The 21,836-nt window shown below is 45.6% G+C and overlaps 47 non-coding genes across 47 annotated transcripts; all 47 read right to left on the bottom strand.

Moving 5' to 3' along the window:
* Nucleotides 1–124: 124 nt before the first annotated feature.
* On the bottom strand, nucleotides 125–214 carry Trnam-cau (transfer RNA methionine (anticodon CAU)). The gene is given in 2 exon segments: nucleotides 125–160; nucleotides 178–214. It is a non-coding gene; the product is annotated as a tRNA-Met (tRNA).
* An 882-nt stretch (nucleotides 215–1,096) lies between these two features.
* On the bottom strand, nucleotides 1,097–1,186 carry Trnam-cau (transfer RNA methionine (anticodon CAU)). The gene is given in 2 exon segments: nucleotides 1,097–1,132; nucleotides 1,150–1,186. It is a non-coding gene; the product is annotated as a tRNA-Met (tRNA).
* Nucleotides 1,187–1,419: 233 nt separating this feature from the next.
* Nucleotides 1,420–1,509, bottom strand: Trnam-cau (transfer RNA methionine (anticodon CAU)). The gene is given in 2 exon segments: nucleotides 1,420–1,455; nucleotides 1,473–1,509. It is a non-coding gene; the product is annotated as a tRNA-Met (tRNA).
* Nucleotides 1,510–1,743: 234 nt separating this feature from the next.
* On the bottom strand, nucleotides 1,744–1,833 carry Trnam-cau (transfer RNA methionine (anticodon CAU)). The gene is given in 2 exon segments: nucleotides 1,744–1,779; nucleotides 1,797–1,833. It is a non-coding gene; the product is annotated as a tRNA-Met (tRNA).
* Nucleotides 1,834–2,067: 234 nt separating this feature from the next.
* On the bottom strand, nucleotides 2,068–2,157 carry Trnam-cau (transfer RNA methionine (anticodon CAU)). Its single transcript is given in 2 exon segments — nucleotides 2,068–2,103; nucleotides 2,121–2,157. It is a non-coding gene; the product is annotated as a tRNA-Met (tRNA).
* Nucleotides 2,158–2,553: 396 nt separating this feature from the next.
* On the bottom strand, nucleotides 2,554–2,643 carry Trnam-cau (transfer RNA methionine (anticodon CAU)). Its single transcript is given in 2 exon segments — nucleotides 2,554–2,589; nucleotides 2,607–2,643. It is a non-coding gene; the product is annotated as a tRNA-Met (tRNA).
* A 232-nt stretch (nucleotides 2,644–2,875) lies between these two features.
* On the bottom strand, nucleotides 2,876–2,965 carry Trnam-cau (transfer RNA methionine (anticodon CAU)). The gene is given in 2 exon segments: nucleotides 2,876–2,911; nucleotides 2,929–2,965. It is a non-coding gene; the product is annotated as a tRNA-Met (tRNA).
* Nucleotides 2,966–3,199: 234 nt separating this feature from the next.
* Nucleotides 3,200–3,289, bottom strand: Trnam-cau (transfer RNA methionine (anticodon CAU)). Its single transcript is given in 2 exon segments — nucleotides 3,200–3,235; nucleotides 3,253–3,289. It is a non-coding gene; the product is annotated as a tRNA-Met (tRNA).
* A 396-nt stretch (nucleotides 3,290–3,685) lies between these two features.
* Trnam-cau (transfer RNA methionine (anticodon CAU)) lies at nucleotides 3,686–3,775 on the bottom strand. The gene is given in 2 exon segments: nucleotides 3,686–3,721; nucleotides 3,739–3,775. It is a non-coding gene; the product is annotated as a tRNA-Met (tRNA).
* Nucleotides 3,776–4,981: 1,206 nt separating this feature from the next.
* Nucleotides 4,982–5,071, bottom strand: Trnam-cau (transfer RNA methionine (anticodon CAU)). Its single transcript is given in 2 exon segments — nucleotides 4,982–5,017; nucleotides 5,035–5,071. It is a non-coding gene; the product is annotated as a tRNA-Met (tRNA).
* A 395-nt stretch (nucleotides 5,072–5,466) lies between these two features.
* Nucleotides 5,467–5,556, bottom strand: Trnam-cau (transfer RNA methionine (anticodon CAU)). Its single transcript is given in 2 exon segments — nucleotides 5,467–5,502; nucleotides 5,520–5,556. It is a non-coding gene; the product is annotated as a tRNA-Met (tRNA).
* Nucleotides 5,557–5,790: 234 nt separating this feature from the next.
* Nucleotides 5,791–5,880, bottom strand: Trnam-cau (transfer RNA methionine (anticodon CAU)). Its single transcript is given in 2 exon segments — nucleotides 5,791–5,826; nucleotides 5,844–5,880. It is a non-coding gene; the product is annotated as a tRNA-Met (tRNA).
* A 72-nt stretch (nucleotides 5,881–5,952) lies between these two features.
* Trnam-cau (transfer RNA methionine (anticodon CAU)) lies at nucleotides 5,953–6,042 on the bottom strand. The gene is given in 2 exon segments: nucleotides 5,953–5,988; nucleotides 6,006–6,042. It is a non-coding gene; the product is annotated as a tRNA-Met (tRNA).
* Nucleotides 6,043–6,276: 234 nt separating this feature from the next.
* Nucleotides 6,277–6,366, bottom strand: Trnal-caa (transfer RNA leucine (anticodon CAA)). The gene is given in 2 exon segments: nucleotides 6,277–6,312; nucleotides 6,330–6,366. It is a non-coding gene; the product is annotated as a tRNA-Leu (tRNA).
* A 720-nt stretch (nucleotides 6,367–7,086) lies between these two features.
* On the bottom strand, nucleotides 7,087–7,176 carry Trnam-cau (transfer RNA methionine (anticodon CAU)). The gene is given in 2 exon segments: nucleotides 7,087–7,122; nucleotides 7,140–7,176. It is a non-coding gene; the product is annotated as a tRNA-Met (tRNA).
* A 234-nt stretch (nucleotides 7,177–7,410) lies between these two features.
* Trnal-caa (transfer RNA leucine (anticodon CAA)) lies at nucleotides 7,411–7,500 on the bottom strand. Its single transcript is given in 2 exon segments — nucleotides 7,411–7,446; nucleotides 7,464–7,500. It is a non-coding gene; the product is annotated as a tRNA-Leu (tRNA).
* Nucleotides 7,501–8,542: 1,042 nt separating this feature from the next.
* On the bottom strand, nucleotides 8,543–8,632 carry Trnam-cau (transfer RNA methionine (anticodon CAU)). The gene is given in 2 exon segments: nucleotides 8,543–8,578; nucleotides 8,596–8,632. It is a non-coding gene; the product is annotated as a tRNA-Met (tRNA).
* A 234-nt stretch (nucleotides 8,633–8,866) lies between these two features.
* On the bottom strand, nucleotides 8,867–8,956 carry Trnam-cau (transfer RNA methionine (anticodon CAU)). The gene is given in 2 exon segments: nucleotides 8,867–8,902; nucleotides 8,920–8,956. It is a non-coding gene; the product is annotated as a tRNA-Met (tRNA).
* Nucleotides 8,957–9,190: 234 nt separating this feature from the next.
* On the bottom strand, nucleotides 9,191–9,280 carry Trnam-cau (transfer RNA methionine (anticodon CAU)). The gene is given in 2 exon segments: nucleotides 9,191–9,226; nucleotides 9,244–9,280. It is a non-coding gene; the product is annotated as a tRNA-Met (tRNA).
* Nucleotides 9,281–9,838: 558 nt separating this feature from the next.
* Nucleotides 9,839–9,928, bottom strand: Trnam-cau (transfer RNA methionine (anticodon CAU)). The gene is given in 2 exon segments: nucleotides 9,839–9,874; nucleotides 9,892–9,928. It is a non-coding gene; the product is annotated as a tRNA-Met (tRNA).
* A 1,044-nt stretch (nucleotides 9,929–10,972) lies between these two features.
* Nucleotides 10,973–11,062, bottom strand: Trnam-cau (transfer RNA methionine (anticodon CAU)). The gene is given in 2 exon segments: nucleotides 10,973–11,008; nucleotides 11,026–11,062. It is a non-coding gene; the product is annotated as a tRNA-Met (tRNA).
* A 396-nt stretch (nucleotides 11,063–11,458) lies between these two features.
* Trnam-cau (transfer RNA methionine (anticodon CAU)) lies at nucleotides 11,459–11,548 on the bottom strand. The gene is given in 2 exon segments: nucleotides 11,459–11,494; nucleotides 11,512–11,548. It is a non-coding gene; the product is annotated as a tRNA-Met (tRNA).
* Nucleotides 11,549–11,944: 396 nt separating this feature from the next.
* Trnam-cau (transfer RNA methionine (anticodon CAU)) lies at nucleotides 11,945–12,034 on the bottom strand. The gene is given in 2 exon segments: nucleotides 11,945–11,980; nucleotides 11,998–12,034. It is a non-coding gene; the product is annotated as a tRNA-Met (tRNA).
* A 558-nt stretch (nucleotides 12,035–12,592) lies between these two features.
* Trnam-cau (transfer RNA methionine (anticodon CAU)) lies at nucleotides 12,593–12,682 on the bottom strand. The gene is given in 2 exon segments: nucleotides 12,593–12,628; nucleotides 12,646–12,682. It is a non-coding gene; the product is annotated as a tRNA-Met (tRNA).
* A 720-nt stretch (nucleotides 12,683–13,402) lies between these two features.
* Nucleotides 13,403–13,492, bottom strand: Trnam-cau (transfer RNA methionine (anticodon CAU)). Its single transcript is given in 2 exon segments — nucleotides 13,403–13,438; nucleotides 13,456–13,492. It is a non-coding gene; the product is annotated as a tRNA-Met (tRNA).
* A 719-nt stretch (nucleotides 13,493–14,211) lies between these two features.
* Trnam-cau (transfer RNA methionine (anticodon CAU)) lies at nucleotides 14,212–14,301 on the bottom strand. The gene is given in 2 exon segments: nucleotides 14,212–14,247; nucleotides 14,265–14,301. It is a non-coding gene; the product is annotated as a tRNA-Met (tRNA).
* Nucleotides 14,302–14,535: 234 nt separating this feature from the next.
* Trnam-cau (transfer RNA methionine (anticodon CAU)) lies at nucleotides 14,536–14,625 on the bottom strand. The gene is given in 2 exon segments: nucleotides 14,536–14,571; nucleotides 14,589–14,625. It is a non-coding gene; the product is annotated as a tRNA-Met (tRNA).
* A 72-nt stretch (nucleotides 14,626–14,697) lies between these two features.
* On the bottom strand, nucleotides 14,698–14,787 carry Trnam-cau (transfer RNA methionine (anticodon CAU)). Its single transcript is given in 2 exon segments — nucleotides 14,698–14,733; nucleotides 14,751–14,787. It is a non-coding gene; the product is annotated as a tRNA-Met (tRNA).
* A 72-nt stretch (nucleotides 14,788–14,859) lies between these two features.
* Trnam-cau (transfer RNA methionine (anticodon CAU)) lies at nucleotides 14,860–14,949 on the bottom strand. The gene is given in 2 exon segments: nucleotides 14,860–14,895; nucleotides 14,913–14,949. It is a non-coding gene; the product is annotated as a tRNA-Met (tRNA).
* A 233-nt stretch (nucleotides 14,950–15,182) lies between these two features.
* Trnam-cau (transfer RNA methionine (anticodon CAU)) lies at nucleotides 15,183–15,272 on the bottom strand. Its single transcript is given in 2 exon segments — nucleotides 15,183–15,218; nucleotides 15,236–15,272. It is a non-coding gene; the product is annotated as a tRNA-Met (tRNA).
* Nucleotides 15,273–15,344: 72 nt separating this feature from the next.
* On the bottom strand, nucleotides 15,345–15,434 carry Trnav-cac (transfer RNA valine (anticodon CAC)). Its single transcript is given in 2 exon segments — nucleotides 15,345–15,380; nucleotides 15,398–15,434. It is a non-coding gene; the product is annotated as a tRNA-Val (tRNA).
* Nucleotides 15,435–15,991: 557 nt separating this feature from the next.
* Nucleotides 15,992–16,081, bottom strand: Trnam-cau (transfer RNA methionine (anticodon CAU)). Its single transcript is given in 2 exon segments — nucleotides 15,992–16,027; nucleotides 16,045–16,081. It is a non-coding gene; the product is annotated as a tRNA-Met (tRNA).
* A 233-nt stretch (nucleotides 16,082–16,314) lies between these two features.
* On the bottom strand, nucleotides 16,315–16,404 carry Trnam-cau (transfer RNA methionine (anticodon CAU)). The gene is given in 2 exon segments: nucleotides 16,315–16,350; nucleotides 16,368–16,404. It is a non-coding gene; the product is annotated as a tRNA-Met (tRNA).
* Nucleotides 16,405–16,638: 234 nt separating this feature from the next.
* Trnam-cau (transfer RNA methionine (anticodon CAU)) lies at nucleotides 16,639–16,728 on the bottom strand. The gene is given in 2 exon segments: nucleotides 16,639–16,674; nucleotides 16,692–16,728. It is a non-coding gene; the product is annotated as a tRNA-Met (tRNA).
* Nucleotides 16,729–16,962: 234 nt separating this feature from the next.
* Nucleotides 16,963–17,052, bottom strand: Trnam-cau (transfer RNA methionine (anticodon CAU)). Its single transcript is given in 2 exon segments — nucleotides 16,963–16,998; nucleotides 17,016–17,052. It is a non-coding gene; the product is annotated as a tRNA-Met (tRNA).
* A 234-nt stretch (nucleotides 17,053–17,286) lies between these two features.
* Trnam-cau (transfer RNA methionine (anticodon CAU)) lies at nucleotides 17,287–17,376 on the bottom strand. Its single transcript is given in 2 exon segments — nucleotides 17,287–17,322; nucleotides 17,340–17,376. It is a non-coding gene; the product is annotated as a tRNA-Met (tRNA).
* A 559-nt stretch (nucleotides 17,377–17,935) lies between these two features.
* Nucleotides 17,936–18,025, bottom strand: Trnam-cau (transfer RNA methionine (anticodon CAU)). Its single transcript is given in 2 exon segments — nucleotides 17,936–17,971; nucleotides 17,989–18,025. It is a non-coding gene; the product is annotated as a tRNA-Met (tRNA).
* Nucleotides 18,026–18,259: 234 nt separating this feature from the next.
* Trnal-caa (transfer RNA leucine (anticodon CAA)) lies at nucleotides 18,260–18,349 on the bottom strand. Its single transcript is given in 2 exon segments — nucleotides 18,260–18,295; nucleotides 18,313–18,349. It is a non-coding gene; the product is annotated as a tRNA-Leu (tRNA).
* A 557-nt stretch (nucleotides 18,350–18,906) lies between these two features.
* Trnam-cau (transfer RNA methionine (anticodon CAU)) lies at nucleotides 18,907–18,996 on the bottom strand. The gene is given in 2 exon segments: nucleotides 18,907–18,942; nucleotides 18,960–18,996. It is a non-coding gene; the product is annotated as a tRNA-Met (tRNA).
* Nucleotides 18,997–19,554: 558 nt separating this feature from the next.
* Nucleotides 19,555–19,644, bottom strand: Trnam-cau (transfer RNA methionine (anticodon CAU)). Its single transcript is given in 2 exon segments — nucleotides 19,555–19,590; nucleotides 19,608–19,644. It is a non-coding gene; the product is annotated as a tRNA-Met (tRNA).
* A 395-nt stretch (nucleotides 19,645–20,039) lies between these two features.
* Nucleotides 20,040–20,129, bottom strand: Trnam-cau (transfer RNA methionine (anticodon CAU)). The gene is given in 2 exon segments: nucleotides 20,040–20,075; nucleotides 20,093–20,129. It is a non-coding gene; the product is annotated as a tRNA-Met (tRNA).
* Nucleotides 20,130–20,363: 234 nt separating this feature from the next.
* Nucleotides 20,364–20,453, bottom strand: Trnam-cau (transfer RNA methionine (anticodon CAU)). The gene is given in 2 exon segments: nucleotides 20,364–20,399; nucleotides 20,417–20,453. It is a non-coding gene; the product is annotated as a tRNA-Met (tRNA).
* A 234-nt stretch (nucleotides 20,454–20,687) lies between these two features.
* Trnam-cau (transfer RNA methionine (anticodon CAU)) lies at nucleotides 20,688–20,777 on the bottom strand. The gene is given in 2 exon segments: nucleotides 20,688–20,723; nucleotides 20,741–20,777. It is a non-coding gene; the product is annotated as a tRNA-Met (tRNA).
* A 234-nt stretch (nucleotides 20,778–21,011) lies between these two features.
* On the bottom strand, nucleotides 21,012–21,101 carry Trnam-cau (transfer RNA methionine (anticodon CAU)). Its single transcript is given in 2 exon segments — nucleotides 21,012–21,047; nucleotides 21,065–21,101. It is a non-coding gene; the product is annotated as a tRNA-Met (tRNA).
* Nucleotides 21,102–21,173: 72 nt separating this feature from the next.
* Nucleotides 21,174–21,263, bottom strand: Trnam-cau (transfer RNA methionine (anticodon CAU)). Its single transcript is given in 2 exon segments — nucleotides 21,174–21,209; nucleotides 21,227–21,263. It is a non-coding gene; the product is annotated as a tRNA-Met (tRNA).
* Nucleotides 21,264–21,335: 72 nt separating this feature from the next.
* Trnam-cau (transfer RNA methionine (anticodon CAU)) lies at nucleotides 21,336–21,425 on the bottom strand. The gene is given in 2 exon segments: nucleotides 21,336–21,371; nucleotides 21,389–21,425. It is a non-coding gene; the product is annotated as a tRNA-Met (tRNA).
* A 234-nt stretch (nucleotides 21,426–21,659) lies between these two features.
* On the bottom strand, nucleotides 21,660–21,749 carry Trnal-caa (transfer RNA leucine (anticodon CAA)). Its single transcript is given in 2 exon segments — nucleotides 21,660–21,695; nucleotides 21,713–21,749. It is a non-coding gene; the product is annotated as a tRNA-Leu (tRNA).
* Nucleotides 21,750–21,836: the final 87 nt, after the last annotated feature.

The raw sequence follows: 21,836 nt of genomic DNA, 5'->3' as shown, positions 1-21,836 counted from the left end.
CTCTATAGAGAAGATTATGAGACTGACGCGCTGCCTACTGCGCTACCGATGCTTCGAAACGATGGCAATAGAAGAATATCGCAACGTTAACAAAACAAGTAACAACTTCCTCAAAAAGAAACGTTGCCCCGGGTGAGGATCGAACTCACGACCTTCAGATAGCTCTATAGAGAACATTATGAGACTGACGCGCTACCTACTGCGCTACCGAGGCTTCGAGCCAATGGCAATAGAAGAATATCGTAACGTTAACAAAACAAGTAACAACTTTTTCAAAAAATAACGTAGCCACGTATGAGGATCGAACTCACTAACTTCAAATAGTTCTATTGAGATAATAATGATTCTGACGCGCTGCCTACTGCGCTACAGAGGCGTCGAAGCAATGGCAATAGATGAATATCGCAACGTTAACAAAACAAGTAACAACTTTCTCAAAAAGAAACGTTGCCCCGGGTGAGGATCGAACTCACGATCTCCAGATAGCTCCATTGAGGGGATTATGTGTCTGACGCGCTGCCTACTGCGCTACCGAGGATTTGAACCCAGGGCAATAGAAGAATATCGCAACGTTAACAAAACAAGTAACAACTTTCTCAAAAGGAAACATCGCCCCGGGTGCGGATCAAACTCACGACCTTCAGATAGCTCTATTGAGAGGATTATGAGACTGACGCGCTGCCTACGGCGCTACCGAGGCTTCGAACCAATTTCTATAGAAGAATATCTCAACGTTAACAAAACAAGTAACAACTTTTTCGAAAAATAACGTTGCCCCGGGTGAGGATCGAACTAACGACCTCCAGATAGCTCTATTGAGAGGATTATGAGACTAACGCGCTGCCTACTGTGCTACCCAGGCTTCGAACCAATGGCAACAGAAGAATATCGCAACGTTAACAAAACAAGTAACAACTTTCTCAAAAAGAAACGTTGCCCCGGGTGAGGATCGAACTCACGATATCCAGAAAGCTCCATTGAGAGGATTATGAGACTGACGTGCTGCCTACTGCGCTACCGATGCTTTGAAGCCAGGGCAATAGAAGAATATCGCAACGTTAACAAAACAAGTAACAACTTTCTCAAAAGGAAACGTTGCCCCGGGTGAGGATCGAACTCACGACCTTCAGATAGCTCTATAGAGAGGATTATGAGACTGACGCGCTGCCTACTGCGCTACCGAAGCTTCTAACTAATGGCAATAGAAGAATATCGCAACGTTAACAAAACAAGTAACAACTTTCTCAAGAAGAAACGCTGCCCCGGGTGAGGATCGAACTCACTGTCTCCAGATAGCTCCATTGAGAGGATTATGAGACTGACGCGCTGCCTACTGCGCTACCGAGGCTTTGAACCCAGGTCAATAGAAGAATATCGCAACGTTAATAAACAAGTAACAACTTTCTCAAAAGGAAACGTTGCCCCGGGTGAGGATCGAACTCACGACCTTCAGATAGCTCTATTGAGAGGATTATGAGACTGACGCGCTGCCTACTGCGCTACCGAGGCTTCGAACCAATGGCAATAGAAGAATATCGCAACGTTAACAAAACAAGTAACAACTTTCTCAAAAAGAAACGCTTCCCCGGGTGAGGATCGAACTCACGGTCTCCAGATAGCTCCATTGAGAGGATTATGAGACTGACGCGCTGCCTACTGCGCTACCGAGGCTTTGAACCCAGGGCAATAGAAGAATATCGCAACGTTAACAAAACAAGTAACAACTTTCTCAAAAGGAAACGTTGCCCCGGGTGAGGATCGAACTCACGACCTTCAGATAGCTCTATTGAGAGGATTATGAGACTGACGCGCTGCCTACTGCGCTACCGAGGCTTCGAACCGATGGCAATAGAAGAATATCGCAACGTTTACAAAACAAGTAAGAACTTTCTCAAAAAGAAACGTTGCCCCGGGTGAGGATCGCACTCACGATCTCCAGATAGCTCCATTGAGGGGATTACGTGTCTGACGCGCTGCCTACTGCGCTACCGAGGCTTTGAACCCAAGGCAATAGAAGAATATCGCAACGTTAACAAAACAAGTAACAACTTTCTCAAAAGGAAACATTGCCCCGGGTGAGGATCGAACTCACGACCTTCAGATAGCTCTATTGAGAGGATTATGAGACTGACGCGCTGCCTACTGCGCTACCGAGGCTTCGAACCAATTTCTATAGAAGAATATCTCAACGTTAACAAAACAAGTAACAACTTTTTCGAAAAATAACGTTGCCCCGGGTGAGGATCGAACTAACGGCCTCCAGATAGCTCTATTGAGAGGATTATGAGACTAACGCGCTGCCTACTGTGCTACCCAGGCTTCGAACCAATGGCAACAGAAGAATATCGCAACGTTAACAAAACAAGTAACAACTTTCTCAAAAAGAAACGTTGCCCCGTGTGAGGATCGAACTCACGATATCCAGATAGCTCCATTGAGAGGATTATGAGACTGACGTGCTGCCTACTGCGCTACCGATGCTTTGAAGCCAGGACAATAGAAGAATATCGCAACGTTAACAAAACAAGTAACAACTTTCTCAAAAGGAAACGTTGCCCCGGGTGAGGATCGAACTCACGACCTTCAGATAGCTCTATAGAGAGGATTATGAGACTGACGCGCTGCCTACTGCGCTACCGAGGCTTCTAACTAATGGCAATAGAAGAATATCGCAACTTAACAAAACAAGTAACAACTTTCTCAAGAAGAAACGCTGCCCCGGGTGAGGATCAAACTCACGGTCTCCAGATAGCTCCATTGAGAGGATTATGAGACTGACGCGCTGCCTACTGCGCTACCGAGGCTTTGAACCCAGGTCAATAGAAGAATATCGCAATGTTAATAAACAAGTAACAACTTTCTCAAAAGGAAACGTTGCCCCGGGTGAGGATCGAACTCACGACCTTCAGATAGCTCTATTGAGAGGATTATGAGACTGACGCGCTGCCTACTGCGCTACCGAGGCTTCGAACCAATGGCAATAGAAGAATATCGCAACGTTAACAAAACAAGTAACAACTTTCTCAAAAAGAAACGTTGCCCCGGGTGAGGATCGAACTCACGATCTCCAGATAGCTCCATTGAGAGGATTATGTGTCTGACGTGCTGCCTACTGCGCTACCGAGGCTTTGAACCCAGGGCAATAGAGGAATATCGCAACGTTAACAAAACAACAAACAACTTTCTCAAAAGGAAACATTGCCCCGGGTGAGGATCGAACTCACGACCTTCAGATAGCTCTATTGAGAGGATTATGAGACTGACGCGCTGCCTACTGCGCTACCGAGGCTTCGAACCAATTTCTATAGAAGAATATCTCAACGTTAACAAAACAAGTAACAACTTTTTCGAAAAATAACGTTGCCCCGGGTGAGGATCGAACTAACGACCTCCAGATAGCTCTATTGAGAGGATTATGAGACTAACGCGCTGCCTACTGTGCTACCCAGGCTTCGAACCAATGGCAACAGAAGAATATCGCAACGTTAACAAAACAAGTAACAACTTTCTCAAAAAGAAACGTTGCCCCGGGTGAGGATCGAACTCACGGTCACCAGATAGCTCCATTGAGAGGATTATGAGACTGACGCGCTGCCTACTGCGCTACCGAGGTTTTGAACCCAGGGCAATAGAAGAATATCGCAACGTTAACAAAACAAGTAACAACTTTCTCAAAAGGAAACGTTGCCTCGGGTGAGGATCGAACTCACGACCTTCAGATAGCTCTATTGAGAGGATTATGAGACTGACGCGCTGCCTACTGCGCTACCGAGGCTTCGAACCAATGGCAATAGAAGAATATCGCAACGTTAACAAAACAAGTAACAACTTTCTCAAAAAGAAACGTTGCCCCGGGTGAGGATCGAACTCACGATCTCCAGTTAGCTCCATTGAGGGGATTATGTGTCTGACGCGCTGCCTACTGCGCTACCGAGGATTTGAACCCAGGGCAATAGAAGAATATCGCAACGTTAACAAAACAAGTAACAACTTTCTCAAAAGGAAACATCGCCCCGGGTGCGGATCAAACTCACGACCTTCAGATAGCTCTATTGAAAGGATTATGAGACTGACGCGCTGCCTACTGCGCTACCGAGGCTTCGAACCAATTTCTATAGAAGAATATCTCAACGTTAACAAAACAAGTAACAACTTTTTCGAAAAATAACGTTGCCCCGGGTGAGGATCGAACTAACGACCTCCAGATAGCTCTATTGAGAGGATTATGAGACTAACGCGCTGCCTACTGTGCTACCCAGGCTTCGAACCAATGGCAACAGAAGAATATCGCAACGTTAACAAAACAAGTAACAACTTTCTCAAAAAGAAACATCGCCCCGGGTGCGGATCAAACTCACGACCTTCAGATAGCTCTATTGAGAGGATTATGAGACTGACGCGCTGCCTACTGCGCTACCGAGGCTTCGAACCAATTTCTATAGAAGAATATCTCAACGTTAACAAAACAAGTAACAACTTTTTCGAAAAATAACGTTGCCCCGGGTGAGGATCGAACTAACGCCCTCCAGATAGCTCTATTGAGAGGATTATGAGACTAACGCGCTGCCTACTGTGCTACCCAGGCTTCGAACCAATAGCAACAGAAGAATATCGCAACGTTAACAAAACAAGTAACAACTTTCTCAAAAAGAAACGTTGCCCCGGGTGAGGATCGAACTCACGATATCCAGATAGCTCCATTGAGAGGATTATGAGACTGACGTGCTGCCTACTGCGCTACCGATGCTTTGAAGCCAGGGCAATAGAAGAATATCGCAACGTTAACAAAACAAGTAACAACTTTCTCAAAAGGAAACGTTGCCCCGGGTGAGGATCGAACTCACGACCTTCAGATAGCTCTATAGAGAGGATTATGAGACTGACGCGCTGCCTACTGCGCGACCGAAGCTTCTAACTAATGGCAATAGAAGAATATCGCAACGTTAACAAAACAAGTAACAACTTTCTCAAGAAGAAACGCTGCCCCGGGTGAGGATCGAACTCACGGTCTCCAGATAGCTCCATTGAGAGGATTATGAGACTGACGCGCTGCCTACTGCGCTACCGAGGCTTTGAACCCAGGTCAATAGAAGAATATCGCAACGTTAATAAACAAGTAACAACTTTCTCAAAAGGAAACGTTGCCCCGGGTGAGGATCGAACTCACGACCTTCGGATTGCTCTATTGAGAGGATTATGAGACTGACGCGCTGCCTACTGCGCTACCGAGGCTTCGAACCAATGGCAATAGAAGAATATCGCAACGTTAACAAAACAAGTAAGAAATTTCTCAAAAAGAAACGTTGCCCCGGGTGAGGATCGAACTCACGATCTCCAAATAGCTCCATTGAGAGGATTATGTGTCTGACGTGCTGCCTACTGCGCTACCGAGGCTTTGAACCCAGGGCAATAGAAGAATATCGCAACGTTAACAAAACAAGTAACAACTTTCTCAAGAGGAAACATTGCCCCGGGTGAGAATCGAACTCACGACCTTCAGATAGCTCTATTGAGAGGATTATGAGACTGACGCGCTGCCTACTGCGCTACCGAGGCTTCGAACCAATTTCTATAGAAGAATATCTCAACGTTAACAAAACAAGTAACAACTTTTTCGAAAAATAACGTTGCCGCGGGTGAGGATCGAACTAACGACCTCCAGATAGCTCTATAGAGAGGATTATGAGACTGACGCGCTGCCTACTGCGCTACCGAGGCTTCTAACTAATGGCAATAGAAGAATATCGCAACGTTAACAAAACAAGTAACAACTTTCTCAAAAAGAAACGCTGCCCCGGGTGAGGATCGAACTCACGGTCTCCAGATAGCTCCATTGAGAGGATTATGAGACTGACGCGCTGCCTACTGCGCTACCGAGGCTTTGAACCCAGGGCAATAGAAGAATATCGCAACGTTAACAAAACAAGTAACAACTTTCTCAAAAGGAAACGTTGCCCCGGGTGAGGATCGAACTCACGACCTTCAGATAGCTCTATTGAGAGGATTATGAGACTGACGCGCTGCCTACTGCGCTACCGAGGCTTCGAACCAATTTCTATAGAAGAATATCTCAACGTTAACAAAACAAGTAACAACTTTTTCGAAAAATAACGTTGCCCCGGGTGAGGATCGAACTAACGACCTCCAGATAGCTCTATTGAGAGGATTATGAGACTAACGCGCTGCCTACTGTGCTACCCAGGCTTCGAACCAATGGCAACAGAAGAATATCGCAACGTTAACAAAACAAGTAACAACTTTCTCAAAAAGAAACGTTGCCCCGGGTGAGGATCGAACTCACGACCTTCAGATAGCTCTATAGAGAGGAATTTGAGACTGAAGCGCTGCCTACTGCGCTACCGAGGCTTCTAACTAATGGCAATAGAAGAATATCGCAACGTTAACAAAACAAGTAACAACTTTCTCAAAAAGAAACGCTGCCCCGGGTGAGGATCGAACTCACGGTCACCAGATAGCTCCATTGAGAGGATTATGAGACTGACGCGCTGCCTACTGCGCTACCGAGGTTTTGAACCCAGGGCAATAGAAGAATATCGCAACGTTAACAAAACAAGTAACAACTTTCTCAAAAGGAAACATTGCCCAGGGTGCGGATCGAACTCACGACCTTCAGATAGCTCTATTGAGAGGATTATGAGACTGACGCGCTGCCTACTGCGCTACCGAGGCTTCGAACCAATTTCTATAGAAGAATATCTCAACGTTAACAAAACAAGTAACAACTTTTTCGAAAAATAACGTTGCCCCGGGTGAGGATCGAACTAACGACTTCCAGATAGCTCTATTGAGAGGATTATGAGACTAACGCGCTGCCTACTGTGCTACCCAGGCTTCGAACCAATGGCAACAGAAGAATATCGCAACCTTAACAAAACAAGTAACAACTTTCTCAAAAAGAAACGTTGCCCCGGGTGAGGATCGAACTCACGATATCCAGATAGCTCCATTGAGAGGATTATGAGACTGACGTGCTGCCTACTGCGCTACCGATGCTTTGAAGCCAGGGCAATAGAAGAATATCGCAACGTTAACAAAACAAGTAACAACTTTCTCAAAAGGAAACATTGCCCCGGGTGAGGATCGAACTCACGACCTTCAGATAGCTCTATTGAGAGGATTATGAGACTGACGCGCTGCCTACTGCGCTACCGAGGCTTCGAACCAATTTCTATAGAAGAATATCTCAACGTTAACAAAACAAGTAACAACTTTTTCGAAAAATAACGTTGCCCCGGGTGAGGATCGAACTAACGACCTCCAGATAGCTCTATTGAGAGGATTATGAGACTAACGCGCTGCCTACTGTGCTACCCAGGCTTCGAACCAATGGCAACAGAAGAATATCGCAACGTTAACAAAACAAGTAACAACTTTCTCAAAAAGAAACGTTGCCCCGGGTGAGGATCGAACTCACGACCTTCAGATAGCTCTATAGAGAGGAATTTGAGACTGAAGCGCTGACTACTGCGCTACCGAGGCTTCTAACTAATGGCAATAGAAGAATATCGCAACGTTAACAAAACAAGTAACAACTTTCTCAAAAAGAAACGCTGCCCCGGGTGAGGATCGAACTCACGGTCACCAGACAGCTCCATTGAGAGGATTATGAGACTGACGCGCTGCCTACTGCGCTACCGAGGTTTTGAACCCAGGGCAATAGAAGAATATCGCAACGTTAACAAAACAAGTAACAACTTTCTCAAAAGGAAACATTGCCCAGGGTGCGGATCGAACTCACGACCTTCAGATAGCTCTATTGAGAGGATTATGAGACTGACGCGCTGCCTACTGCGCTACCGAGGCTTCGAACCAATTTCTATAGAAGAATATCTCAACGTTAACAAAACAAGTAACAACTTTTTCGAAAAATAACGTTGCCCCGGGTGAGGATCGAACTAACGACCTCCAGATAGCTCTATTGAGAGGATTACGAGACTAACGCGCTGCCTACTGTGCTACCCAGGCTTCGAACCAATGGCAACAGAAGAATATCGCAACCTTAACAAAACAAGTAACAACCTTCTCAAAAAGAAACGTTGCCCCGGGTGAGGATCGAACTCACGATATCCAGATAGCTCCATTGAGAGGATTATGAGACTGACGTGCTGCCTACTGCGCTACCGATGCTTTGAAGCCAGGGCAATAGAAGAATATCGCAACGTTAACAAAACAAGTAACAACTTTCTCAAAAGGAAACGTTGCCCTGGGTGAGGATCGAACTCACGACCTTCAGATAGCTCTATAGAGAGGATTATGAGACTGACGCGCTGCCTACTGCGCTACCGAGGCTTCTAACTAATGGCAATAGAAGAATATCGCAACTTAACAAAACAAGTAACAACTTTCTCAAGAAGAAACGCTGCCCCGGGTGAGGATCAAACTCACGGTCTCCAGATAGCTCCATTGAGAGGATTATGAGACTGACGCGCTGCCTACTGCGCTACCGAGGCTTTGAACCCAGGTCAATAGAAGAATATCGCAACGTTAATAAACAAGTAACAACTTTCTCAAAAGGAAACGTTGCCCCGGGTGAGGATCGAACTCACGACCTTCAGATAGCTCTATTGAGAGGATTATGAGACTGACGCGCTGCCTACTGCGCTACCGAGGCTTCGAACCAATGGCAATAGAAGAATATCGCAACGTTAACAAAACAAGTAACAACTTTCTCAAAAAGAAACGTTGCCCCGGGTGAGGATCGAACTCACGATCTCCAGATAGCTCCATTGAGAGGATTATGTGTCTGACGTGCTGCCTACTGCGCTACCGAGGTTTTGAACCCAGGGCAATAGAAGAATATCGCAACGTTAACAAAACAAGTAACAACTTTCTCAAGTGGAAACATTGCCCCGGGTGAGGATCGAACTCACGACCTTCAGATAGCTCTATTGAGAGAATTATGAGACTGACGCGCTGCCTACTGCGCTACCGAGGCTTCGAACCAATTTCTATAGAAGAATATCTCAACGTTTACAAAACAAGTAAGATTTTTCTCAAAAAGAAACGTTGCCCCGGGTGAGGATCGAACTCACGATCTCCAGATAGCTCCCTTGATGGGATTATGTGTCTGACGCGCTGCCTACTGCGCTACCGAGGCTTTGAACCCAAGGCAATAGAAGAATATCGCAACGTTAACAAAACAAGTAACAACTTTCTCAAAAGGAAACATTGCCCCGGGTGAGGATCGAACTCACGACCTTCAGATAGCTCTATTGAGAGGATAATGAGACTGACGCGCTGCCTACTGCGCTACCGAGGCTTCGAACCAATTTCTATAGAAGAATATCTCAACGTTAACAAAACAAGTAACAACTTTTTCGAAAAATAACGTTGCCCCGGGTGAGGATCGAACTAACGCCCTCCAGATAGCTCTATTGAGAGGATTATGAGACTAACGCGCTGCCTACTGTGCTACCCAGGCTTCGAACCAATAGCAACAGAAGAATATCGCAACGTTAACAAAACAAGTAACAACTTTCTCAAAAAGAAACGTTGCCCCGGGTGAGGATCGAACTCACGATATCCAGATAGCTCCATTGAGAGGATTATGAGACTGACGTGCTGCCTACTGCGCTACCGATGCTTTGAAGCCAGGGCAATAGAAGAATATCGCAACGTTAACAAAACAAGTAACAACTTTCTCAAAAGGAAACGTTGCCCCGGGTGAGGATCGAACTCACGACCTTCAGATAGCTCTATAGAGAGGATTATGAGACTGACGCGCTGCCTACTGCGCGACCGAAGCTTCTAACTAATGGCAATAGAAGAATATCGCAACGTTAACAAAACAAGTAACAACTTTCTCAAGAAGAAACGCTGCCCCGGGTGAGGATCGAACTCACGGTCTCCAGATAGCTCCATTGAGAGGATTATGAGACTGACGCGCTGCCTACTGCGCTACCGAGGCTTTGAACCCAGGGCAATAGATAAATATCGCAACGTTAACAAAACAAGTAACAACTTTCTCAAAAGGAAACATTGTCCCGGGTGAGGATCGAACCCACGACCTTCAGATAGCTCTATTGAGAGATTTATGAGACTGACGCGCTGCCTACTGCGCTACCGAGGCTTCGAACCAATTTCTATAGAAGAATATCTCAACGTTAACAAAACAAGTAACAACTTTTTCGAAAAATAACGTTGCCCCGGGTGAGGATCGAACTAACGACCTCCAGATAGCTCTATTGAGAGGATTATGAGACCAACGCGCTGCCTACTGTGCTACCCATGCTTCGAATCAATGGCAAAAGATGAATATCGCAACTTTAGCAAAAAAAGAAAAAGGATGTTCAAAATACAACATTGCTCCGGGTGACGATCGAACTCACGACCTTCAGATAGCTCTATTGAGAGGATTATGAGACTGACGCGCTGCCTACTGCGCTACCGAGGCTTCGAGCCAATGGCAATAGAAGAAAATCGCAACGTTAACAAAACAAGTAACAACTTTTTCAAAAAATAACGTAGCCACGAGTGAGGATCGAACTCACTAACTTCAAATAGCTCTATTGAGATAATAATGATTCTGACGCGCTGCCTACTGCGCTACAGAGGCGTCGAAGCAATGGCAATAGATGAATACGCAACTTTAACAAAAAAAAGAAAAAGATTTTTCATAAAATAACGTTAACCCGGGTGAGGATCGAACTCACGACCTTCAGATAGCTCTATTGAGAGGATTATGAGACTGATGCGCTGCCTACTGCGCTACCGAGGCGTCGAAACCATGGCAATAGAAGAATATCGCAACGTTAACAAAACAAGTAACATTTTTCTCAAAAAGAAACGTTGCTCCGGGTGAGGATCGAACTCACGACCTTCATATAGCTCTATAGAGAGGATTATGAGACTGACGCGCTGCCTACTGCTCTACCGAGGCTTTGAACCCAGGGCAATAGAAGAATATCGCAACGTTAACAAAACAAGTAACAACTTTCTCAAAAGGAAACGTTGCCCCGGGTGAGGATCGAACTCACGACCTTCAGATAGCTCTATAGAGAGGATTATGAGACTGACGCGCTGCCTACTGCGCTACCGAGGCTTCTAACTAATGGCAATTGAAGAATATCGCAACGTTAACAAAACAAGTAACAACTTTCTCAAAAAGAACCGTTGCCCCTGGTGAGGATCGAACTCACGGTCTCCAGATAGCTCCATTGAGAGGATTATGTGTCTGACGTGCTGCCTACTGCGCTACCGAGGCTTTGAACCCAGGGCAATAGAAGAATATCGCAACGTTAACAAAACAAGTAACAACTTTCTCAAAAAGAAACGTTGCCCCGGGTGAGTATCGAACTCACGATCTCCAGATAGCTCCATTGAGAGGATTATGTGTCTGACGTGCTGCCTACTGCGCTACCGAGGCTTTGAACCCAGGGCAATAGAAGAATATCGCAACGTTAACAAAACAAGTAACAACTTTCTCAAAAGGAAACATTGCCCCGGGTGAGGATCGAACTCACGACCTTCAGATAGCTCTATTGAGAGGATTATGAGACTGACGCGCTGCCTACTGCGCTACCGAGGCTTCGTACCAATTACTATAGAAGAATATCTCAACGTTAACTAAACAAGTAACAACTTTTTCGAAAAATAAAGTTGCCCCGGGTGAGGATCTAACTAACGACCTCCAGATAGCTCTATTGAGAGGATTATGAGACTAACGCGCTGCCTACTGTGCTACCCAGGCTTCGAACCAATGGTAACCGAAGAATATCGCAACGTTAACAAAACAAGTAACAACTTTCTCAAAAAGAAACGTTGCCCCGGGTTAGGATCGAACTCACGATATCCAGATAGCTCCTTTGAGAGGATTATGAGACTGACGTGCTGCCTACTGCGCTACCGAGGCTTTGAAGCCAGGGCAATAGAAGAATATCGCAACGTTAACAAAACAAGTAACATTTTTCTCAAAAGGAAACGTTGCCCCGGGTGAGGATCGAACTCACGACCTTCAGATAGCTCTATAAAGAGGATTATGAGACTGACGCGCTGCCTACTGCGCTACCGAGGCTTCTAACTAATGGCAATAGAAGAATATCGCAACGTTAACAAAACAAGTAACAACTTTCTCAAAACGAAACGCTGCCCCGGTTGAGGATCGAACTCACGGTCTCCAGATAGCTCCATTGAGAGGAGTATGAGACTGACGCGCTGCCTACTGCGCTACCGAGGCTTTGAACCCAGGGCAATAGAAGAATATCGCAACGTTAACAAAACAAGTAACAACTTTCTCAAAAGGAAACCTTGCTCCGGGTGAGGATCGAACTCACGACCTTCAGATAGCTCTATTGAGAGGATTATGAGACTGACGCGCTGCCTACTGCGCTACCGAGGCTTCGAACCAATGGCAATAGAAGAATATCGCAACGTTTACAAAACAAGTAAGAACTTTCTCAAAAAGAAACGTTGCCCCGGGTGAGGATCGAACTCACGATCTCCAGATAGCTCCATTGAGGGGATTATGTGTCTGACGCGCTGCCTACTGCGGTACCGAGGCTTTGAACCCAAGGCAATAGAAGAATATCGCAACGTTAACAAAACAAGTAACAACTTTCTCAAAAGGAAACATTGCCCCGGGTGAGGATCGAACTCACGACCTTCAGATAGCTCTATTGAGAGGATTATGAGACTGACGCGCTGCCTACTGCGCTACCGAGGCTTCGAACCATTTTCTATAGAAGAATATCTCAACGTTAACAAAACAAGTAACAACTTTTTCGAAAAATAACGTTGCCCCGGGTGAGGATCGAACTAACGACCTCCAGATAGCTCTATTGAGAGGATTATGAGACCAACGCGCTGCCTACTGTGCTACCCATGCTTCGAATCAATGGCAAAAGATGAATATCGCAACTTTAGCAAAAAAAGAAAAAGGATGTTCAAAATACAACATTGCTCCGGTTGACGATCGAACTCACGACCTTCAGATAGCTCTATTGAGAGGATTATGAGACTGACGAGCTACCAACTTTGCTACCGAGGCTTCGAGCCAATGGCAATAGAAGAATATCGCAACGTTAACAAAACAAGTAACAACTTTTTCAAAAAATAACGTAGCCACGAGTGAGGATCGAACTCACTAACTTCAAATAGCTCTATTGAGATAATAATGATTCTGCCGCGCTGCCTACTGCGCTACAGAGGCGTCGAAGCAATGGCAATAGATGAATATCGCAACTTTAACAAAAAAAAGAAAAAGATTTTTCATAAAATAACGTTAACCCGGGTGAGGATCGAACTCACGATCTCCAGATAGCTCCATTGAGAGGATTATGAGACTGACGCGCTGCCTACTGCGCTACCGAGGCTTTGAACCCAGGTCAATAGAAGAATATCGCAACGTTAATAAACAAGTAACAACTTTCTCAAAAGGAAACGTTGCCCCGGGTGAGGATCGAACTCACGACCTTCAGATAGCTCTATTGAGAGGATTATGAGACTGACGCGCTGCCTACTGCGCTACCGAGGCTTCGAACCAATGGCAATAGAAGAATATCGCAACGTTAACAAAACAAGTAACAACTTTCTCAAAAAGAAACGTTGCCCCGGGTGAGTATCGAACTCACGATCTCCAGATAGCTACATTGAGAGGATTATGTGTCTGACGTGCTGCCTACTGCGCTACCGAGGCTTTGAACCCAGGGCAATAGAAGAATATCGCAACGTTAACAAAACAAGTAACCTATTTCTCAAAAGGAAACATTGCCCCGGGTGAGGATCCAACTCACGACCTTCAGATAGCTCTATTGAGAGGATTATGAGACTGACGCGCTGCCTACTGCGCTACCGAGGCTTCGTACCAATTTCTATAGAAGAATATCTCAACGTTAACAAAACAAGTAACAACTTTTTCGAAAAATAAAGTTGCCCCAGGTGAGGATCTAACTAACGACCTCCAGATAGCTCAATTGAGAGGATTATGAGACTAACGCGCTGCCTACAGTGCTACCCAGGCTTCGAACCAATGGCAACAGAAGAATATCGCAACGTTAACAAAACAAGTAACAACTTTCTCAAAAAGAAACGTTGCCCCGGGTGAGGATCGAACTCAAGATATCCAGATAGCTCCATTGAGAGGATTATGAGACTGACGCGCTGCCTACTGCGCTACCGAGGCTTTGAACCCAGGTCAATAGAAGAATATCGCAACGTTAATAAACAAGTAACAACTTTCTCAAAAGGAAACGTTGCCCCGGGTGAGGATCGAACTCACGACCTTCAGATAGCTCTATTGAGAGGATTATGAGACTGACGCGCTGCCTACTGCGCTACCGAGGCTTCGAACCAATGGCAATAGAAGAATATCGCAACGTTAACAAAACAAGTAACAGCTTTCTCAAAAAGAAACGTTGCCCCGGGTGAGTATCGAACTCACGATCTCCAGATAGCTCCATTGAGAGGATTATGTGTCTGACGTGCTGCCTACTGCGCTACCGAGGCTTTGAACCCAGGGCAATAGAAGAATATCGCAACGTTAACAAAACAAGTAACAACTTTCTCAAAAGGAAACATTGCCCCGGGTGAGGATCGAACTCACGACCTTCAGATAGCTCTATTGAGAGGATTATGAGACTGATGCGCTGCCTACTGCGCTACCGAGGCGTCGAAACCATGGCAATAGAAGAATATCGCCACGTTAACAAAACAAGTAGCATTTTTCTCAAAAAGAAACGTTGCCCCGGGTGAGGATCGAACTCACGACCTTCAAATAGCTCTATAGAGAGGATTATGAGACTGACGCGCTGCCTACTGCGCTACCGAGGCTTTGAACCCAGGGCAATAGAAGAATATCGCAACGTTAACAAAACAAGTAACAACTTTCTCAAAAAGAAACGTTGCCCCGGGTGAGGATCGAACTCACGACCTTCAGATAGCTCTATAGAGAGGATTATGAGACTGACGCGCTGCCTACTGCGCTACCGAGGCTTCTAACTAATGGCAATAGAAGAATATCGCAACGTTAACAAAACAAGTAACAACTTTCTCAAAGAGAACCGTTGCCCCTGGTGAGGATCGAACTCACGGTCTCCAGATAGCTCCTTTAAGAGGATTATGAGACTGACGCGCTGCCTACTGCGCTACCGAGGCTTTGAACCCAGGTCAATAGAAGAATATCGCAACGTTAATAAACAAGTAACAACTTTCTCAAAAGGAAACGTTGCCCCGGGTGAGGATTGAACTCACGACCTTCAGATAGCTCTATTGAGAGGATTATGAGACTGACGCGCTGCCTACTGCGCTACCGAGGCTTTGAACCCAGGGCAATAGAAGAATATCGCAACGTTAACAAAACAAGTAACAACTTTCTCAAAAGGAAACATTGCCCCGGGTGAGGATCGAACTCACGACCTTCAGATAGCTCTATTGAGAGGATTGTGAGACTGACGCGCTGCCTACTGCGCTACCGAGGCTTCGTACCAATTTCTATAGAAGAATATCTCAACGTTAACAAAACAAGTAACAACTTTTTAGAAAAATAGAGTTGCCCCGGGTGAGGATCTAACTAACGACCTCCAGATAGCTCTATTGAGAGGATTATGAGACTAACGCGCTGCCTACTGTGCTACCCAGGCTTCGAACCAATGGCAACAGAAGAATATCGCAACGTTAACAAAACAAGTAACAACTTTCTCAAAAAGAAACGTTGCCCCGGGTGAGGATCGAACTCAAGATATCCAGATAGCTCTATAGAGAGGATTATGAGACTGACGCGCTGCCTACTGCGCTACCGAGGCTTCTAACTAATGGCAATAGAAGAATATCGCAACGTTAACAAAACAAGTAACAACTTTCTCAAAAAGAAACGCTGCCCCGGGTGAGGATCGAACTCACGGTCTCTAGATAGCTCCATTGAGAGGTTTATGAGACTGACGCGCTGCCTACAGCGCTACCGAGGCTTTGAACCCAGGGCAATAGAAGAATATCGCAACGTTAACAAAACAAGTAATACTTTCTCAAAAAGAAACGTTGCCCCGGGTGAGGATCGAACTCACGACCTTCAGATAGCTCTAATGAGAGGATTATGAGACTGACGCGCTGCCTACTGCGCTACCGAGGCTTCGAACCAATGGCAATAGAAGAATATCGCAACGTTAACAAAACAAGTAACAGCTTTCTCAAAAAGAAACGTTGCCCCGGGTGAGGATCGAACTCACGACCCCTAGATAGCTCCATTGAGAGGATTACGACACTGACGCGCTGCCTACTGCGCTACCGAGGCTTCGAACCAACGGTAATAGAAGAATATCGCAAGTTAACAAAACAAGTAACAACTTTCTCAAAAGGAATCGTTGCCCCGGGTGAGGATCGAACTCACGACCTTCAGATAGCTCTATTGGGAGGATTATGAGACTGACACGCTGCCTACTGCGCTACCGAGGCTTCGAACCAATGGCAAAAGAAGAATATCGCAACGTTAACAAAACAAGTAACAACTTTCTCAAAAATAAAGGTTGCCCTGGGTGAGGATCGAACTCACGACCCCTAGATAGCTCCATTGAGAGGATTATGAGACTGACGCGCTGCCTACTGTGCTACCGAGGCTTCGAACCAATGGCAATAGAAGAATATCGCAACGTTAACAAAACAAGTAACAACTTTCTCAAAAGGAAACATTGCCCCGGGTGAGGATCGAACTCACGACCTTCAGATAGCTGTATTGAGAGGATTATGAGACTGACGCGCTGCCTACTGCGCTACCGAGGCTTCGAACCAACTTCTATAGAAGAATATCTCAACGTTAACAAAACAAGTAACAACTTTTTCGAAAAATAACGTTGCCCCGGGTGAGGATCGAACTAACGACCTCCAGATACCTCTATTGAGAGGATTATGAGACTGACGCGCTGCCTACTGTGCTACCGAGGCTTCGAACCAATGGCAATAGAAGAATATCGAAACGTTAACAAAACAAGTAACAACTTTCTCAAAAGGAAACATTGCCCCGGGTGAGGATCGAACTCACGACCTTCAGATAGCTCTATTGAGAGGATTATGAGACTGACGCGCTGCCTACTGCGCTACCGAGGCTTCGAACCAACTTCTATAGAAGAATATCTCAACGTTAACAAAACAAGTAACAACTTTTTCGAAAAATAACGTTGCCCCGGGTGAGGATCGAACTAACGACCTCCAGATAGCTCTATTGAGAGGATTATGAGACTAACGCGCTGCCTACTGTGCTACCCAGGCTTCAAACCAATGGCAACAGAAGAATATCGCAACGTTAACAAAACAAGTAACAACTTTCTCAAAAAGAAACGCTGCCCCGGGTGAGGATCGAACTCACGGTCTCCAGATAGCTCCATTGAGAGGATTATGAGACTGACGCGCTGCCTACTGCGCTACCGAGGCTTTGAACCCAGGGCAATAGAAGAATATCGCAACGTTAACAAAACAAGTAACAACTTTCTCAAAAGGAAACATTGCCCCGGGTGAGGATCGAACTAACGACCTTCAGATAGCTCTATAGAGAGGATTATGAGACTGACGCGCTGCCTACTGCGCTACCGAGGCTTCTAACTAATGGCAATAGAAGAATATCGCAACGTTAACAAAACAAGTAAAATCTTTCTCAAAAAGAAACGCTGCCCCGGGTGAGGATCGAACTCACGGTCTCCAGATAGCTCCATTGAGATAATAATGATTCTGACGCGCTGCCTACTGCGCTACAGAGGCGTCGAAGCAATGGCAATAGATGAATATCGCAACTTTAACAAAAAAAAGAAAAAGATTTTTCATAAAATAACGTTAACCCGGGTGAGGATCGAACTCACGACCTTCAGATAGCTCTATTGAGAGGATTATGAGACTGACGCGCTGCCTACTGCGCTACCGAGGCTTTGAAGCCAGGGCAATAGAAGAATATCGCAACGTTAACAAAACAAGTAACAACTTTCTCAAAAGGAAACGTTGCCCCGGGTGAGGATCGAACTCACGACCTTCAGATAGCTCTATAGAAAGGATTATGAGACTGAGGCGCTGCCTACTGCGCTACCGAGGCTTCTAAATAATGGCAATAGAAGAATATCGCAACGTTAACAAAACAAGTAACAACTTTCTCAAAAAGAAACGCTGCCCCGGGTGAGGATCGAACTCACGGTCTCTAGATAGCTCCATTGAGAGGTTTATGAGACTGACGCGCTGCCTACTGCGCTACCGAGGCTTTGAACCCAGGGCATTAGAAGAATATCGCAACGTTAACTAAACAAGTAACAACTTTCTCAAAAGGAAACATTGCCCCGGGTGAGGATCGAACTCACGACCTTCAGATAGCTCTATTGAGAGGATTTTGAGACTGACGCGCTGCCTACTGCGCTACCGAGGCTTCGAACCAATTTCTATTGAAGAATATCTCAACGTTAACAAAACAAGTAACAACTTTTTCGAAAAATAACGTTGCCCCGGGTGAGGATCGAACTAACGACCTCCAGATAGCTCTATTGAGAGGATTATGAGACTAACGCGCTGCCTACTGTGCTACCCAGGCTTCGAATCAATGGCAACAGAAGAATATCGCAACGTTAACAAAACAAGTAACAACTTTCTCAAAAAGAAACGTTGCCCCGGGTGAGGATCGAATTCACGACCATCAGATAGCTTTAATGAGAGGATTATGAGACTGACGCGCTGCCTACTGCGCTACCGAGGCTTCGAACCAATGGCAATAGAAGAATATCGCAACGTTAACAAAACAAGTAACAACTTTCTCAAAAAGAAACGTTGCCCCGGGTGAGGATCGAACTCACGACCCCTAGATAGCTCCATTGAGAGGATTACGACACTGACGCGCTGCCTACTGCGCTACCGACGCTTCGAACCAATGGTAATAGAAGAATATCGCAAGTTAACAAAACAAGTAACAACTTTCTCAAAAGGAATCGTTGCCCCGGGTGAGGATCGAACTCACGACCTTCAGATAGCTCTATTGGGAGGATTATGAGACTGACGCGCTGCCTACTGCGCTACCGAGGCTTCGAACCAATCGCAAAAGAAGAATATCGCAACGTTAACAAAACAAGTAACAACTTTCTCAAAAAGAAACGTTGCCCTGGGTGAGGATCGAACTCACGACCCCTAGATAGCTCCATTGAGAGGATTATGAGACTGACGCGCTGCCTACTGTGCTACCCAGGCTTCGAACCAATGGCAACAGAAGAATATCGCAACGTTAACAAAACAAGTAACAACTTTCTCAAAAAGAAACGTTGCCCCGGGTGAGGATCGAACTCAAGATATCCAGATAGCTCTATAGAGAGGATTATGAGACTGACGCGCTGCCTACTGCGCTACTGAGGCTTCTAACTAATGGCAATAGAAGAATATCGCAACGTTAACAAAACAAGTAACAACTTTCTCAAAAAGAAACGCTGCCCCGGGTGAGGATCGAACTCACGGTCTCTAGATAGCTCCATTGAGAGGTTTATGAGACTGACGCGCTGCCTACAGCGCTACCGAGGCTTTGAACCCAGGGCAATAGAAGAATATCGCAACGTTAACAAAACAAGTAACAACTTTCTCAAAAAGAAACGTTGCCCCGGGTGAGGATCGAACTCACGACCTTCAGATAGCTCTAATGAGAGGATTATGAGACTGACGCGCTGCCTACTGCGCTACCGAGGCTTCGAACCAATGGCAATAGAAGAATATCGCAACGTTAACAAAACAAGTAACAACTTTCTCAAAAAGAAACGTTGCCCCGGGTGAGGATCGAACTCACGACCCCTAGATAGCTCCATTGAGAGGATTACGACACTGACGCGCTGCCTACTGCGCTACCGAGGCTTCGAACCAATGGTAATAGAAGAATATCGCAAGTTAACAAAACAAGTAACAACTTTCTCAAAAAGAAAGGTTGCCCTGGGTGAGGATCGAACTCACGACCCCTAGATAGCTCCATTGAGAGGATTATGAGACTGACGCGCTGCCTACTGTGCTACCGAGGCTTCGAACCAATGGCAATAGAAGAATATCGCAACGTTAACAAAACAAGTAACAACTTTCTCAAAAGGAAACATTGCCCCGGGTGAGGATCGAACTCACGACCTTCAGATAGCTGTATTGAGAGGATTATGAGACTGACGCGCTGCCTACTGCGCTACCGAGGCTTCGAACCAACTTCTATAGAAGAATATCTCAACGTTAACAAAACAAGTAACAACTTTTTCGAAAAATAACGTTGCCCCGGGTGAGGATCGAACTAACGACCTCCAGATACCTCTATTGAGAGGATTATGAGACTGACGCGCTGCCTACTGTGCTACCGAGGCTTCGAACCAATGGCAATAGAAGAATATCGAAACGTTAACAAAACAAGTAACAACTTTCTCAAAAGGAAACATTGCCCCGGGTGAGGATCGAACTCACGACCTTCAAATAGCTCTATTGAGAGGATTATGAGACTGACGCGCTGCCTACTGCGCTACCGAGGCTTCGAACCAACTTCTATAGAAGAATATCTCAACGTTAACAAAACAAGTAACAACTTTTTCGAAAAATAACGTTGCCCCGGGAGAGGATCGAACTAACGACCTCCAGATAGCTCTATTGAGAGGATTATGAGACTAACGCGCTGCCTACTGTGCTACCCAGGCTTCAAACCAATGGCAACAGAAGAATATCGCAACGTTAACAAAACAAGTAACAACTTTCTCAAAAAGAAACGCTGCCCCGGGTGAGGATCGAACTCACGGTCTCCAGATAGCTCCATTGAGAGGATTATGAGACTGACGCGCTGCCTACTGCGCTACCGAGGCTTTGAACCCAGGGCAATAGAAGAATATCGCAACGTTAACAAAACAAGTAACAACTTTCTCAAAAGGAAACATTGCCCCGGGTGAGGATCGAACTAACGACCTTCAGATAGCTCTATAGAGAGGATTATGAGACTGACGCGCTGCCTACTGCGCTACCGAGGCTTCTAACTAATGGCAATAGAAGAATATCGCAACGTTAACAAAACAAGTAAAATCTTTCTCAAAAAGAAACGCTGCCCCGGGTGAGGATCGAACTCACGGTCTCCAGATAGCTCCATTGAGAGGATTATGAGACTGACGCGCTGCCTACTGCGCTACCGAGGCTTTGAACCCAGGGCAATAGAAGAATATCGCAACTTTAACAAAACAAGTAACAACTTTCTCAAAAGGAAACGTTGCCCCGGGTGAGGATCGAACTCACGACCTTCAGATAGCTCTATTGAGAGGATTATGAGACTGACGCGCTGCCTACTGCGCTACCGAGGCTTTGAAGCCAGGGCAATAGAAGAATATCGCAACGTTAACAAAACAAGTAACAACTTTCTCAAAAGGAAACGTTGCCCCGGGTGAGGATCGAACTCACGACCTTCAGATAGCTCTATAGAAAGGATTATGAGACTGAGGCGCTGCCTACTGCGCTACCGAGGCTTCTAAATAATGGCAATAGAAGAATATCGCAACGTTAACAAAAAAAGTAACAACTTTCTCAAAAAGAAACGCTGCCCCGGGTGAGGATCGAACTCACGGTCTCTAGATAGCTCCATTGAGATGTTTATGAGACTGACGCGCTGCCTACTGCGCTACCGAGGCTTTGAACCCAGGGCATTAGAAGAATATTGCAACGTTAACTAAACAAGTAACAACTTTCTCAAAAGGAAACATTGCCCCGGGTGAGGATCGAACTCACGACCTTCAGATAGCTCTATTGAGAGGATTTTGAGACTGACGCGCTGCCTACTGCGCTACCGAGGCTTCGAACCAATTTCTATAGAAGAATATCTCAACGTTAACAAAACAAGTAACAACTTTTTCGAAAAATAACGTTGCCCCGGGTGAGGA

Source organism: Argiope bruennichi, chromosome 8, assembly GCF_947563725.1.
Source record: "Argiope bruennichi chromosome 8, qqArgBrue1.1, whole genome shotgun sequence".
NCBI lineage: Eukaryota > Metazoa > Arthropoda > Arachnida > Araneae > Araneidae > Argiope > Argiope bruennichi.
Note: the sequence above shows the minus strand (reverse complement) of the source record. Positions and strands in the feature narration are given on the sequence as shown.